Below are 12,828 nucleotides of genomic sequence, written 5' to 3'. Positions count from 1 at the left end.
TCCAGCCTCGAGCTTCTAAAGACAAAACTTGTGATTTGACACTAGTGTTAAAAATGCCAATCACTTGTTTTCAAAATTTTAAAAATTTAATAGTAATAAAATGGTTATAAAAATAGTTACACAATTAGAGTAATAATAATTTGGACAATTTGAATTAGGGCAATATGAGATAATAAATACAGAGAGTTATGGACATCTGGGTACCTTTTTCTGGGCAGCACGAGCCTGAAAAAGGACACCCATTAACAAAGGATTAACCCTTAAAAACAACAGCCTGTTGCATATTCATACACTTCATACATGATGCATAAATTCCATTCAAACACAGGATTCTGTCTGGTCATCGTCAACTGCTTCCTCTGAATCCTAACAGCGCCTTCGAGGTGGGAAGAAGTTCGTTTCTTCTGATAAGAGGGCCATAAATTCTTTTTCTCTGAAAGATTTAGGTGTCCTGTGGCTGCTATCTCACTGCCCGTCCTTTCTTTTAAAAATAGTATCCTACATAGCATCGTTTCTATTTTAACAATTTTTATAACTTAAAACTATATTTAACACACTACTTAAGAGAATTAATATAGCATTACTTTCTAACACAAGACATATAATATTCATTTTAATATTTGCTAAAAGCCAATCATAAAATACATGCATTTTTCACACTAGAATCCAGAAAAGGTTTCCGTTTAGATTAGCAAATGCCTAAATAGTTCTCGGTTGCATCCTATGATTGGTTTTAGTCAGTGACTTTATACTGCTTTTAGGATTTTCTTGTGCAATGGTAAGAAAATAGGCAGGTCTGATACTGGTTTCACTTTTTTTCTACTTCATGTTCCATGAGATGCTTTTATCCAAGCAACTGTTTTAAAGTTCTACTGTAGACATTTATGGTTCGCTTTTTTTTCTTTGCAGCACTCATAACTTTTTTTTTTTCTCTAAATCGGCAGTAAATATAGCTGAGTAAAATTACCTTGGTTTTCTTCCTTCTTTTTCAACTGAAATGTTTTTATTGATAATCCTATTTGAATATGCAGAAAAAGTGGGTATGTCCTGTAATATATTCTAGCTTTTCTTGTTTAAAGGGTACTCAGAAAATATGTCTCCCTTAGAGTCCCACAAAACCATTCTCAGTGCAATCTCTATTAAGGTATGGATTGACAAATAAGCCATCAGTTTAGATATTTGCCTGTGTACCTTTTCCTGTAATTCAGAGCTTGCGTTCTGTGGTTTTTATGATAAATCTATAAAACGTGTAAAAATGGTTTTGCAAGTCTTAATCGTTGAAGGCAGCAATAAGTGGTTTTAAAGCCTGTTCTTGACCAAAGGGGAAAAGTGTGAATTTGATGCTGAACTTGTCATTTCTCATTTGACTTGCCTTGAATTATTTAGGAAGAGAGAGAACTAGAAAAAGAGAGAACTACAATTGGTTATTGAGCCCTCCTAAAATGCTCCCCGTGATTCTGTGTGGAGCCAAAGTAAGGGTGATGGAAGAGAGCCCTGTGCTGTAGAAGGAAATAAATTTCAACCTGATCTCCACACAGAGTCTTACTAATTTCTGTTTTTAAAATGCAAACTAAGTTTAGGAAGTGTTGGAAGTTAGTATTTTGGGAAAGAAATGGCAGTTGCACAAACTATTCCATTTACCAGAGGCTCTCGGAACAATTCACTTTGTAAGCACTGTAACTGCAATCGATTGGTGGTTCGGGGTTGAAATGTGCACTTGCCCTCCTATAAAGCACTAGTTCATTTGCATTTCAGTGCTATGAGTCTTGATAAATTGGAGAAGAGCCCAAGAGAAATTTTTCATCCTGAGATACAAAAGGTAGGAAGTGACTTTTTTTTGTTTGGTTCTTTTTCTTTATTATTTTCTGGAAATAGAAGTAATTAAGTATAGATACTACTCGTTTGTCTCTTCCAGTAGCACATAATAATAATAATAATAATAATAATAATAATGTAATACTACTTAAACTGTCTTTATCCATTGAACTGGCCATTTCAAATCCAAACTTCTAAACACAAATAAAACCATCATCCTTGTAGAATCTTTAATAGGAGGGGACTAAAGATACTGGTTTTGTTGACAGGATTTATTGGTTCTGGAAGAGCAAGAGGTAAGTATAAGCCTAACTACTTGTAGCTCACAGACCCGTCCGGTGAATACAGCTTTGTATTTTGATGGGCTTATGATGACTTGGAAATCAATTGCTCATTACAGTAAAAATAAGTAATTTTTTTTGAACATGACAGCAAAAATAACTTTAAGCACCAACTTAACAATAATAGAGCAACAATTGAAGTTCATGATTTTATGCTATACTATCAAAGTTTAAAGGTAAATTGTTATGTAGTGGGAGATGGTATAAAATGTATGTTCGAATGCAATGTATACAAAGATACATACATACGTGAAAGTCCTTAGAGGAAACAAATTCTTACGTCTTCTGTTTGACTGTTTATCATACAGTATCTGGTTTTATTTCCCAGGGATTGGTGAATTTTAAATTTGGAATCCTCTATGCTAAGGATGGTCAGCTTACAGAGGATGAAATGTTCAGTCATGGTGAGTTTTTCACCTTCTCCTTAATTGTTTTGCTCATCCGAAAAAAAAAAAGAGGCAAGATTAAAAAAAAAAAAAAAAGTAGGTTTATTATTTTTTACCCTGTTATGTCTGTTTCCTCAGTATTTGCTGGAGCTCTGCTTACCCAAGCTTTGGGTAAAACAAGCTTTGGGTTCCTTCTGTCCCACTGGGAGTTGCCCAGTTTGGTTGCATCTGGTGAAATTCACCCTGAGACCCTACAGAACTAGCTCAAACTATGTGAGAGCCATTCGCAGCTCTCTCAAGACACCCGGAGAATGGGTGACATTTCTGAGCATCTGGCAAGTGTACTTCTATCAAAACTCAGCCTGTGAAATTTCTGGGGAAAACCCTTCTGTATATCCTGAAGGGTTCCTCAAACTCTGTTGAGGATCCAGTTATCAGTTGCTCACCTGGATGGTTCCAGCTCCTCAAGATGGTTCAAGCTCCTCCTTAACACTTGTACTCTTGCCCTGTAGTTTATATCTATTGTAGTTTTGTTATTCTGCAAGATTTTATGTCTTTGGAAAATAATGTGCATTTCACTCTTTGGAACCTCCCAGATCATTCTTTGGTGTAGCACCACCTAATGGGACACTTGGCTGCTGTACTGAAGGGCTTGGTTACTAGAATTGTAAATCCTGGAGAGGTTGTAAGTCTTCTGTCCCCAGAGAGGTATCATGCTTTGTTTACTGTTGCTCTGTTTGTTAGGTGCTGCTTTGTAGTAAACCCCATAGATTTAGGAAAAGCACCATGGAGAATATGAACCATAGGAATGCTGAAACAGCAAAAGAAAATTTCTGTTTCCCTGTCCTCCACCCTTAACCTATCTCTGTAACCCTATAAGGCAATGTCATGTTAACCCCTTACCTTTGGTCAAGCTTGGATCCTTTCCAACACTATAAAAGAAGCATACTGTACCCCATTAGGGGAGAAAGAAGAAGAGCAGAGACCCTTCACGGACCCCCCCAAATAAAGCCATCTCCGTGGAACAGCCTGCGCCTTCTCCTTCTCCTCTCTCTCCGTCTGCTGCAGCCTCAAGCCCGGGGCACCACTACCTAGCAAGCAAAGCTGAAATCCTAAGAGCTTGCAATCACTATAGAGCTGATAATCACCATGCTTGCTAGATGGTAGCCCCGTGGCGTTGGCATGAGCGAGCTAGCCTCGGGCACCCGGTCCCTACTCAGGGACTGAGCTCCTGAGCCCTATTGCTCTGCTTTATAATAAGGCCAAATCAGAGAGGCTTTATTACTGCTTCTCATCGGAAATATTAATTTCAAACTGCCGTGTTCTTTTTTTAACTTTTTTTCCTGGTTCTCTCCATAGGGCAGGGAAAGACTCTCGTATCCTTGTTGTCAGACTCAGTGCTGTCCGAGAAGATACAGAGACTGAAAAAATCATAAGAAGCAAATATGACTGCAGAGAAAACAAACTGGAGAGAACAAAAGGTGATATTGTTATCCTTACCCTGTATTAGAAACATCCACTGTGCTTTGATGCCAGTAGCTGCCAGGGGCTTGTTAGGTCTTTTTAGGCAGGTGTAGGTGTTCACTTGTAGGTTTTCTGTCTGGACCAGTCAATTCAAACTTTGCTAAGCTTATATTGGAAAATTACTCTCTAGTTCAGTCCAGCATGATATTTTTGAATGCTGTAAAAAAAACCATGTTACTTGGACATCGCTAATTATTCAATATTAGACCCGGAGGTTTCTGGGTGTGTCCTGCCTGGCTTCTTCTGGCCCTTGCTGCTAGACCAAAGGCAGCAGCTGTGGCGTTTTTCACCGCAGAGATACCTTTGCCGGCTGGATGCTGCAGCTGAGCACTCAGAACAAATCCAGGCAAAGTAGGAACTCAGTTTACCTTTGGTGGAAAAGGTTCAAGCAGCAGTGAAGAGAAAAGGAGCAGGTTCTGTCATAGAGTCTTTAATCCAGAGTTTTATTTCAGCATGGTAGACCTCTGAATGTGGTAACAGCTCCCAGACAGACCCTGGCTGCATGGTCTTGTGTCCTTTTAAGCCCCGGGGACAGGGGGAGGGGAGGGACAGGTGAGGGCCAACCAGGTGTGAGGAGGGGAAGGACCAAGGATACAGACACTTGGACAAGCCAATGAGCCCAGACCAGAGGAGCGTCTGCCAACCACACGACGCCCTGCTGGAATGTTAAGATTGATGAACAGCTCTTAGGCAGGAGGGCAAAAGGGGGAGGGGGACAGGTTGGTGCACCTGAGGGGGTTGGGATAGGTGAAAGAGGAAATCACACTGCAACAGCTAATGATGAGAATCTTTAGGGAAAAATAAGATTTCGGGGTCGGGAAATACGCGAAGGATTTTGTGGGGATGTTAGACTGGCATAAAGCCCACTTTAAGCTGGACTGGCACACTTGCAGATCCCCTATCAAACAGTAGTGCTTAGATTAGCCTGGGTGCTGCCCATTGTTTCTGTAGAAATAAATGTTTCCTGGTCTTCAGAAGTAAGCTGCTTTGAAAACCTGGAAGTTGCAGTACAGTGACAATCCACGTGCTTTGGATTAAAAGGAGATTTCAGAAGGGTGATAGGCTTTTGTCTTTTCCTACAAGTCCATGTAATCCTATGGAGGAGTTTTTAATTGCGTGTTGCCGAGTCATCCATCAGAGCCCTGTTGTACTGATCATCATACAAATATGAAAGAAAAAAATCAGACCCTGTCCCAACCACTTAGAGCCTAGACCATTATTTCCTCAGGCTGCCATCTGTGTGCCATTAATACTCACCACGGGAGCGAGCTGAGGATTGTTGCAGCTGTTGGGAACAAACTACTTCTCGTCACACAGAAATAGAATTGGGATGACGCCTCGGCCAGCGCCTCTCTGCTCTCGTCTCCTGAATCTGCAGCAGAGGAGTTCCGGTCCATCTGGGTGTGCATAATCCAGTTCCCGATTATCTGAACGCGCTGAGCAGCACTCAGCTGATGTGGGGGGTTCAGGGAAGGCAGAGTGTGCATTATCATCTCCCTGAACCTACAGATAAATCAAAGTGAGAAGCCATAGGGTGGCAATCAGTCACATACATGCTAAATAAAACTTGCAGATTTCTTTAAGGATTGTTTCTGCTTGTTCTTTGTTGTGCTTCTGTGCTTAGAAAGCATCCCTTGAAAATCAGTTCAATTCATCACTTGAAACTTTGTTTGCAGACCCTCACTGAGCAGAATTTGTTGCAGACTCGGTGCACGCTGTGCTGACCTCCTGGGAGTGTGAGGAGCTGGTGCGTGCTACTTTGTGCTTTAGGACACTGTGAGGTATTTATTCCTTTTGGGATCCACGATGAGAATTCCCAAGAGAGGTAGTAATAAGGTATGAGATTGGAAAAAAGCCTGTGTTGTTGGAATGTTGTTGTTGTCATCAAAAGTTAATTTTTCCTTCTTTCTTAGCCAGTAGTCAGCTTTTTGCTTTATTTTTTGTGGTATCAGTATTTTATTGTTTAAAAAATTGCTTCAAAATAACTTCAGTGGCTGGCCACCAGGACCTTGTTCAGATTTGCCTATTTGCTTGTAGCTAAAAAGTTTACATATTGTTTATCATTCTATTTAAGAAACTGCTGCCCAGTCAACTAAGAACTGAATATCTATCTGTCTAGGATGTGGGGAGAGGATTTAGGTAATGTCTTTGTTTCCAGAAAAAAGTTCCAGTGTAGTTTCTAAATAGAGGAAAAGGGAGGGTGAAGACTCAGGGCTCTGATGCCGTTGGGGGCACCCTGAATTCCCCAGGAGAGGGAGCCCCACTGCGGTGCAGGAGCAGGTATGTTATCACGTAATATAGAACAAATTATAAATATAAATATGAAAATTACAAATATAAAAATATTTTTAAATAGCTAAATAAAGCGTGTTTTTTTACTTGTCAATAGGCAGGGTTTTGATTATAAAAATTATAAATACAAACAATATAAAGGTAGAAATCTAAGTCTAGAAATATATCATAAATACATACAGATAAAGTTTAAAAGTGGAAGAAAAAATCAGTTGCAGCAGTAGATACGATACATAATATAAATAATAATTTAAAAACATGTCTAGAATTTTATAGATTATATATAATTATTAATATATTGCATCAAAAGAAACTAAAATATAAATGTGAATGTAATTATACAAAGTATAAAAATATTTCAATATCGTTTAAAAGAAGGTGGTTTTTTGTATTTATTTGGTTAGAGATGGGGTTTTTATTTGGACTCATAGAAGTATTATAGAAATATAAATCTAACTATAGAAATGTACAATCAATATAGAAAGATATTTCTAAAAACACAACAGAACGACGCTGCCTTCAGGGGAATCGAACGAGCTCGGCCGAAGCAAGGCGAGACCGGCCGAACCTGATGACCTCGAGCGAACCGTGGCGAGGCTTCCGAGGCTGCCTGAAGCCAAGCGAGCCGAGCTCAGGCGAAGTGAGCCTGCTGCTCTCGTGCGCGCTAATTAGCGCGAGTGCGGTCACAGCCTAATGAGCTCCTGCCCGACCCCGCGCTCCTGGTCGCGTCCGTGCGATGGCCGGGCCGCCCGCGGGACGCGGCAGCAGGAGAGCCCCGAGCCGGGCGAGCTGAATGTGAGGCGGCGCCGCTTGCCCATCCTCAGGGAGCCGAGCTGAGGCGAGCGGAGCCGAGGCGCGCCGAAGGCACAGAGCGGCTGGGAGTTGGGCCGAAGCGAGCCGAGCTCGGCCGAAGAGGCGAATGCAGCCGACAAGAGCCGAGTTTAGCCGACAATAGCCGAGTTTAGCCGAAGAGACGACTCTAGCCGAGTGTCTCGGAAGCGAGCCGAGCTCCACCGAGCGCAGCATCCCGGGCAGGGCGAGGCGCCGGGCCGGGCTCGGGGCGCAGCCGGGGCGCTGGGAGGCTTCCCCGCCTGTCCCTCTCTCTAGCCATCCTTCCTTCTCCCCGTATTCGCCTTCTCTCGCTCCCTTTCCCCCATTCCCTCTCCCCCCACAAACCCGGCTCCTTCCTGTCCTGTCCCTACCCCGCTACTCCCTTCTCTTCCCCCTCTCACCCTCCTCTGTCCACGCTCCCTGTACCCCCGTCCCGGGCTTTCCCTTCCCGTCCCGCTTTCCTCCACAGCCCGAGCTCCCTCCCCGCCCTTTCTCATGCCCTGCTCTCGCTCCTCTCTTCCCATGCCCCCTTTCCTTCTTTGCCCCGCAGCCGCGGGGCTCGGGGTGCCGGAGAATAAAGCCCCGAGGGCCGGAGCCCGGCACCCCTCGGCCCTTGCAGGAGTCCCCGCGCGGGGCCGGAGGCTCTCAGCGGATCCCCCCGTGCCGGTCAAGCACCCCGGCCGACAGCGCCGGAGCCGCGGCTTTCCCGGCATCGCGCTGAGAGCGGCCCCCGCTCTGTGCCGGGCCCTCCCCGCCGTCTGTGCCGCTCCCTCTCTCGCGGCCCCTGGCCCGTGACAGCGAGGCTGGGGAGGAACCTCAACCCTTCTGGGGGCTGCCCCCCCTTTCTTGTTGCAGCAGAATCCCTTGCTGGGGCCATGTACGTGTGGAAAGGGCTTGGGGGAAGCGCTGCGCTGCTGTCCAGGGCAGTCGGACTTGTTCTGAGCCTTCTTTGGGGGTCAGGAAAAGGGGGGGGTGAAGACTCGGGGCTCTGATGCCGTTGGGGGCACCCCAAGGTCCCCAGGAGAGGGAGCCCCACTGCGGTGCAGGAGCAGGTGGGTGGTGGGGGGGGATTACGCTGGGTGCTGTTCCCCAGAAGGACCCAAAGCTGCCACCAAATGCACAGGGAGGGGTGAGTGGGTGTAGGATGCTAAAACCTGGCAAGGCATTCGGTTTTCTAGGTATTGCTAAAGAATAGGAATTTGTCTCTAAATTCAGCTGGGGAGAAACCCTCTCTATGCACTCATTTGTTTACAGGAATGTAGGAAACTCCGACTGGAGATGGGTAGTAGTTCTGAAGATATTGCCGTAATGTTTTTATCTAGGAACCGACCGAGCTGTGCCCTGGAACCCTCAGAACAGCTGCAGGGGCTGAAGGCAATAGAAAGGGCTCTCTGGCACCTTTTGCCTCCGTTCTCTGCCAGTGCCCAAATCGTTTCACAGTCCCGGAAGAGGCGCTTGTCATCCAGAGAGCCAAAAGGAAGACGTGTAAAATCCCAGCTCTGCCTTGTGTTTCATGTGGGTTTTTTACTTCATATTTATGTCATTACAGAGAGCAAGGAAAGAAGAAATGTGACTGGTTCCCACTACTGCTGTGTGAGGGCTTTTTTGAACGGCTGCTGTATTTATATTCTGTTTTTCCACTCCAAGCTTGACTTTTCCCCTCATTTTTCGAGGTCTGTTGCATTGGGTGTCCCAAGGAGGGCTGGGTTCCTCAGCAGGCCTCTTAGGAGTTGGCGCTGATTCTGCTTTTTCTGAAGGCATATCAAAGCGTGCTACCATAATGACAGTTTTGTGCACTGGAAAGCTTTCCCTCAATGCTATCAGCGCACACACGTGTTTGAATTGTGGAAGCAGATGGACTAAGAAAAGCCAACACCTGTGGCAGATTTCTGTTGGCTCTGTGTCTGTGAGAAGCGGGCCGTGTGCTGGACGGGGAGAGGCGCTGTTGGAGAGTGGCATCAGCGCCAGGTGTGAGCTGTGAGGATGATGAGGGGCCGGCTCCTGCCAGGGGGAGGTTTTGCCTCAGCTCCCTTTTGCATGGAGCTGCTGAGTAGAGGGGTTCATGGGGGACTCCTGGGGCTGTCTCATGGAAGGACTGCGAGAGCTTCTCACACCGTCTGGTGAACACCTGGATACGCGCTTGAACACGTGGAGCATCGCTTAAAGGAGGTGCCGAGGGACGAATCTTTGTGCCGGGAAGCAGCAGCTGAACAGGTGAGCGCATGTGGATTTGGAGCGGGGACTTTTGTCCTTTCCCTTTTCAATCTCATCTTGCCACTCCCTCCCTGGTTCTCCAGGAACAAAAATGGAGCTTGTGAGGACAAAAGAAATTAAGGAGAGGCAAGCAGCTACTCTTCTATTATTTTCTGTGTTTGAACTGGGGGGGATCCTCCTTCACTTGCAGTTTGAAGGGTGTCGATTGAAGGAAAACCTGTCTTTTCCAGGCTGTTAGGGGTCTCCCAGGGGTGACAGGGAATCCCTGTGTTCTATTTTAACGGGAATGGGCGAAGTATTGTTGTCATATTATGGGTTTTGCTGGAATCCATAAAGTTAAAGAGTTTTGAGAAAATGGTAAAAAAGCAGGCCCCAAAAAGCTAGCAAAGACAGAGAAATGTCAAGATAGCAGAAAGAGTTTTAGGCTGCAGCTTAGACATGAGAAATAGAACAATAAGCCTATGTGGTTTGTCCTTTTTGGTTGCAACAAATTTACTTAATGTATATTTTAGAAGGCCAACATGAATATGTTAGTTAGTTAGCCATTGTGTTAGAAAATATGCCGCTATTGTTTTAACCGAAGCTACGTATGCTCCATGTAATTGGGTAGAAGTAATGTCAATATGCTTTTGCTCTATGTGTGATTGGCTGAAACTTGGGAAGATTTTGCTTTATGCTCTGTTGTAACATTATGTTTCTTTGGCATTCTGTTTAAATCAGTGAGCTGTTCACATCGAGTGTCTCCATTGTTAAGTGTTGAGACTGATGTTGAAATAAACCAGCTCAAGACACTGATTTTTGAGTGGCCCGTCCTGTTCGAGTCTGTAAATAGTTGCCAGTGGCAGGTTTGATTTGAAGGCAGCCATCCCATTTTCATCATCCTAATATTTAAATTGAGGGGACAGCACTGGTGTCCCTCCTTTTCAAGGGTTTTAATTGAGGTCAAAATCCCCCTTTCCACATTGCTTGAAGGATTTCATTGGAGGAAAGCCCCTTCTTATCTGCTCTCATAGGGGATGAACTTGAAGGGGAGAACACATTTCTTTGCCCTTGTTGAAGTGAGGTGAGCCCCACCTGCGGCGTCAGTTTCGGGGTTCAGTTGCGGGAAGCTGCAGCTCTGGCAGCGTTTGCAGGGCTGCAATCGGGCTGTGCCGCTGCATTTGAGGGCGCTTCTTGTGCCCGTGGCCCGGCCTGGAACGTTCCCTCTCAGGAGCCCTCCTGGCACGGCCTGGGCAGTTGCCGAGGCACACGGGGAATTTGGCGTGGCCCGGCTCTAGTGAATTTGTGATCAGTGGTGTGCGTGCGTCCATGTGTGTGAGCATATCAGAGTTTTTGCTGTAACAAGCACAGCCTTTTGCAAGGCAGTAAAGTGAGTGTCAGTAGAAGCAATGCTTTAATTAGATGGTGCAAGAAGAGAACTAAAATAGACTGAGATTTTGTAAAATAGAGTTTAGACAGAAGAGATGAATGAGTTTATGGGACTTCAGTGGGTAATACAGTAAGTTTAGACTGAGGACAACCCGCCATAGAGTTTAAGTGATAAACGCCAAAGTGATAAACAGAATAGCCTGCAGGCAATTCCCGGGAGTTTTTGGTGCATCGAGAGGCTGGCACCTTATGTGCAATGCAGAGTTTGTGAGAGGCACTAGTATTGCTGTACTGTGTCTTAAGTGTAAATTAAAGGTTCCTGATGAAGCCAATTCAGAACCTGAGATCTTAAAGCTTATGTGTGAACAATCACATCTGATACCTGCCACCTGGAGATCTGTGTGTGAGGAAAAACTGAGAAAAGACACTGTGAGGCTTGGGGGGAAACAAGATAGCATAAGGAGAAGGAGATAATGAGAACTAACCAGAGCAAAGAGGTTCCTGAACCAGCCCCTTTTGGGAGGGGCTGACTGGGACAAGGCTGTCAGTAGGGGCAGCTCAGAAAATAAAAAGATTTATAATACCTCATTGCAGTTAAAGCTGTTTTAAAATGGAAAGGTAAATGGGATAAGGTCCCGTATGCTGATGTGTTTTTTTTGCTTTAAGAAATCACCCAGAATGGCAGACTAACTGTGGGGTCAGAGCTCCCTCTGACCTACTGGTGTAGCTCTTGAACAAAAAAAAAAAGAAAAAAACAAAGCAAACAGAAGGCAAATCAAACATGTCGTTCAGTATGCAGCATAAGATAGCAATGTATGAAGTCAGACAAAGATTATCATGCTGAAATGCAAAGCGATTACAGTTCGCAAAATGAGTACATATGATTTGTTAAAGGCTCCTCCTGAGGTAAGGGAGGAAGGATAAGGATGACCTCCCCAAAAGGGAAGAGGACTCAGGCTCCAAAGGTATGCCCATTCGCACCCATCCCCCTCCTGGCAGTCCAATTTCATCCAGAACTAGGAGGTAACAGACCCCTCTGCAAGAGGCAGTGAGATCAGAAGAAAGAAAAGGGTGGAATTTTAGTTGATACAGGGGCCATATATTCAGCTTTAACTAAAGCTTTAGTACCTGTGGAGAATGTTTATGTTGTAGTGTGGGGAACAACTGTCCAGTCTGAGAAGGCATACTTTTGCAAACCTTTAAAGTAACATGTGTACTTAGAAGCTTTTGTATATGCTCAATTCGCTAAACAATCTCAAATGAGTAGGTTACTCTGGAGGCAAATGATATACAGATGTTAGGCTTAACATTAACAGCCATTGAAATTAAGAAAGACATTAGGAAAGAGATATTAGAATAAGTAAATAAGTATTTTTGGGGGTATGGGCCTCTGCTGTACCAGGGAGAGTGAAAAATGCCCCCCCATGGTAATCAGGCTTAAGGAAGGAACACAACCAGTAAGAATTAAGCAGTACCCCCTCAAAAGAAGATAGGAAAGAAATCAGCCCAATAATTGATAGTACTGGATTGAGGGCTGTCAATAAGATAACCAAGAATTTATACCCTGTGGTAGCAAATCCATATACTTTACTAACTTGTTTAACACCTGAGCTAACCTGGTTTACTGTTTTACACCTGAGAGATGCCTTCTTTTGCCTCCCCATCCACGAAGCCAGCCAGAAAATTTTTGCGTTCGAGCGAGAAAGCCCTAGAAGCAGTGCAAAACACAGCTCACATGGTCCACGTGCCTGAAGGCTTCAAAAATTCCCCCACTCCAATTGGAGAACAACTCGCAATGATCCAGAGTCCTGGTAAGCTCCACAAGAAGAAGGGAGGCTGTTGCAGTACACAGGATGATCTTCTAGTAGCCACTCGGACGAAGGAAGCATGTGTGGCCTAGGTGGTAAGCCTTTCAAATTTCCTAGGACTCCAAGGATACAGAGTATCAAAGAAAAAGGCACAGGTAGCGAAACAGAAAGTAATCTACCTGGGGTAGGAAGCGAGTGCTGAGCAGCAGACTTTAGGGCAGGGAAGCCATAAGCCAAACCCCAAAAGCC

The 12,828-nt window shown here is 44.7% G+C and overlaps 1 long non-coding RNA gene across 2 annotated transcripts; it reads left to right on the top strand.

The window, feature by feature from the left end:
* Window positions 1–790: 790 nt before the first annotated feature.
* On the top strand, window positions 791–4,195 carry LOC139604514 (uncharacterized). Of its 2 annotated transcripts, XR_011684001.1 has the most exons (4): window positions 791–1,144; window positions 1,756–1,819; window positions 2,085–2,560; window positions 3,902–4,195. It is a non-coding gene; the product is annotated as an uncharacterized lncRNA (long non-coding RNA). The 2 variants fall into 2 exon arrangements; XR_011684000.1 differs by lacking the exon at window positions 791–1,144 and having other exon boundaries at window positions 1,702–1,819.
* The last annotated feature ends 8,633 nt before the right edge of the window (window positions 4,196–12,828 follow it).

This window comes from Agelaius tricolor, unplaced genomic scaffold (assembly GCF_023055355.1).
Source record: "Agelaius tricolor isolate 1412-34295 unplaced genomic scaffold, bAgeTri1.0.p SCAF_52, whole genome shotgun sequence".
In the NCBI taxonomy this organism is placed as follows: domain Eukaryota; kingdom Metazoa; phylum Chordata; class Aves; order Passeriformes; family Icteridae; genus Agelaius; species Agelaius tricolor.
Note: the sequence above shows the minus strand (reverse complement) of the source record. Positions and strands in the feature narration are given on the sequence as shown.